The sequence below is a fragment of the Myotis davidii genome, unplaced genomic scaffold (genome assembly GCF_000327345.1).
Source record: "Myotis davidii unplaced genomic scaffold, ASM32734v1 scaffold941, whole genome shotgun sequence".
NCBI classification, from domain to species: Eukaryota; Metazoa; Chordata; class Mammalia; order Chiroptera; family Vespertilionidae; genus Myotis; species Myotis davidii.
This window is the reverse complement of record NW_006291724.1, coordinates 541,861-545,276: the sequence shown is the minus strand read 5'-3', so window position 1 is coordinate 545,276 and position 3,416 is coordinate 541,861. Positions and strand designations below refer to the sequence as shown.

General features: G+C 42.7%; 1 protein-coding gene across 1 annotated transcript in view; it reads left to right on the top strand.

Moving 5' to 3' along the window:
• PAK3 (p21 protein (Cdc42/Rac)-activated kinase 3) overlaps positions 1–3,416 on the top strand; it is a 310,496-nt gene that overhangs the window by 6,405 nt on the left and 300,675 nt on the right. The gene's annotated exons all lie outside the window — the stretch shown is intronic.

Genomic DNA, 3,416 nt, shown 5'->3' with positions numbered 1-3,416 from the left:
CCTCAGATCAGAAGAACTGAACTTTAGGGTGTGTGTGTATGTGTGTGTGTGTGTGTGTGTGTGTGTGTGTGTGTATGTATGTATGTATGTATTTGGAGATGGAGTCTTTGGGAGGTAATTAGGATTAAATGAGGGCATGAGGGTAGGTCTCTGGTCTGATGGGATTAATGAGTGCCCTTATAAGAAGAAACACTAGAAATCCCCCTTTCTCCTCTCCATTTCATTCTGCCCCATTCCTACACTCAAGAAAAAGTCATATGAGCACACAGCAGGATGTTAGCCACCTATAGGCAAGAGAAAAGGTTTTATAATGAAACCTACCTTGCTGGCATCTTGACCTTGGACTTTCAAGCTCCTAGAATTGTAAAAAATAAATTTCAGTTGTTTAAGCCACCCACTGTATGGTATTTTGTTATCACAACCTGAAGAGATGTAAGACATATAGTATGTTAGATAATGATAAGTGCTAAGGAGAAAAATAAAGCATGAATGGAGATATGACTTTTTGGTAGGGAGGGAGCAAAGTCTTAGAGTTGCTTGTCTGGGAAGGTGAATCTTGAGTAAAGACATGAAAGAAGTAAGAGATCTAGAGTTGCGACCACCTGGATGTATAGTATTTAAGGCAGAGAAGAGTCCGTGAAAAGGCCCTAGGCTGAATCATACCTGTTATGTTTGGGAAATAGCAAGGGGACTAATGTGAGTGGGGAGTAGAGAACAAAGGGAAGAGTGGTAGGAGATTTAGACAAATAATGGGGGTCAGGTAATGTGGAGACTTAAATGTTATTGTTGGAGCTTTGGCTTTTACTCTGAGTAAAAAGGGGCATCACTGAAGAATTTCTAGGAGAGAATAACATAATCTGATTTAGATTTTAATATGCTCACTCTATATCTACGATGTGAGAATAAATTGAAGGGGGAAATGGTGGGTGAAACAGAACCAGCTAGGAGACTATTTCAATATTCCAGGTGAGAGATGATGGTGGCTTGGAGAAGGGTGGTAGAAATGACAGTGATGTGAGAACCAATGAGGAATGGTCAGAATCCGTATGTATTTTGAGAGATGGAGTATGTAGGATTAGTTGACAGACTGTGCTGGACATGAGACAAAGTGCAGTCAAGGATGACACCATGATTTTTGGCTTGAGCATCTAGAAGAATGGAGTTGCCATTTAATTTAGATGGAAAGGACTGTGGGAAGAGAAGATTTTAGAGGGGAATATCAAGGACTTAGCTTTGAACTTGATTAAGTTTGAAATACCTATTAAGCATTCAACTGGAAATGTCAAGTAGAGAAGTAGATATACAAACCTGAAGTTCATAGGAGAGGTCTGGCCTGGAGGTAGAACTTGGGGAGCCATGAGACTGGCTGGAACACCTAGAGTGTGAGTGCAGGTGAAAAAGAATAGAGGTCCTTGGACTGAGTCCTAAAGCACTCCAAAGTTAGAGATTGATTCGACAAGCAACAAGCAAAGCAGAATGAGAAGCAACAGCTAGAGTAAAAGAAAGAAAGTCAATGGCATGTGGTTTCTTTGAAGTCAAGAGAAGAAAGTGATTAAAGGAAGAGTGGTCACTTAGGTCAAACACTGTGGAGAACTCAAGTAAGATGAGAACAGAGAAAGGACCATTGGCTTTTGAAACATGTAGGTGGCTGGTGATCTTGATCAGCACAGTGATTAGAGTGAGTTCAAGAGACAACAGAAGGAGATACTTTGAAGACAGTGAGTATAAACCGCTGTGTCAAGGTGTTAGTACAAAGAGGAGGAGGGTAATGGGGCAGGAACAGTACCTGGAGGGGTAATTAAGGTTGAGAGAAAATTTTATTAATTTTTTGGATGGGAAAAGTAATATTTTTTTTGTTGTTAATCCTCACCCGAGGCTATTTTTTCCATCGATTTTTAGAGAGAGTGGAAGGGAGGGAGGGAGGGACAGAAGGATAGATGGAGGAAGGGATGGATGGAGGGAGAGAGAGAGAGAGAGAGAGAGGGAGAGAGAGAGAGAGAGAGAGAAACATTGACATGAGAGAGACACATTGATTGGTTGCCTCCCGCATACTCTGTTATGAGGGCTGCAGATGAAACATGCAATTCAGGTATGTGCCCTTGACCTGGAATTATAACAGTGACTCTTCAGTGTGCAGGCTGATGCTCTAACCATTTAGCGCACCTGCCGGGGTGGTAGAAGTAATATTCTAATGAGAATGATTTTGCCTCTCTCATTAGAATATAAACCCTTGAGGGAAGGCACTTTGTCTCTAGCACAGAGTAGGCACACAATAAATGTTGTATAAGTGAATGATCAAATGAATGAAGGAATAAATAAAAGTATGTGTCAAGGAGTTGAATAAGAAATAATAGTAGGATAAAGCGACAGGTGAATTGGGTAGCAGCATCCTGCCTTTAGTTCCAGTCATTCCTGGCACACCAAGTTACACCAGGGTCAGACAGCTTAAGCATGGGTTGACATGGCATAACTCCCTTTGCCAAAAGGGCATGCTATGTCTCTATAGTCATCTGTTCAAGTGAGCAGACAGGTTTGGGGTCTGTAAGAACTGGCTGCGGCCAGAAAAGACTGCAGAGTTCAGGAGTGCGCCAGAAACCCCTTTGTGTCATCATTGGTCTCTGGGTATGGTCTATCTGCAGCACAGAGCATGTGTGAGACGTACACCACAGTGGCTTCCCAGCTTGCCCCTGCTGTCCAGAGGATAATTAATAACCTTACATAGCTCAGACCAAGAAGCCCATGTCCATGAAGTGACGTTGGCACCTGCCTCACCCCAGTTGCTGCATTGCACAATTCCCACAGTGTAAGGTGGTGGGCTGGCCCAGCGGGGCTCCCCCATGGTTTTATGACTCAGCTGTTGCTGGAAAGATGGCATTGATCAGCATTGGGCTAGCACATATAGGAGACACTCAGGAATGAATAAACCCTTTAGGCCTTTGAGAAGTGACACAAAAGGTGAGGAAAGAAAGCTTATTTTTCTATGCTTCCCTTGCCATCCCACTCTATACTCAGCCACAGCCAGGTACACAGCCAGCGGCAAGAGCATGTCTTGGGCTTGGAAGATGGGGCAGAAAAACCCCCATAGCTAGTTGGCAGCAACCTCAGACAGACCTTTTTATTCTCCTTACTTTGCACCTAGAGAATCCACAACTGTGTCAGGTCTTAGAAGTCCAAAATGTTAATTTCAAATAGCATTGACCTAATACCTGATTTAGACCATTACCTGCATTTTTTCTCAAAAGTGTGACTATACTACTATTACTGCAATTATTACTACTGTGTTGGTGACTACTACTAATAATTGCAGACAAAACATACTGAGCACCTACTATGGGCCAGGCATTGGACTAAGCACTTTACACATATTGACTCTTGTACTCCTCACTGCACCCCTATGAGGTAAATACTATTGTCTC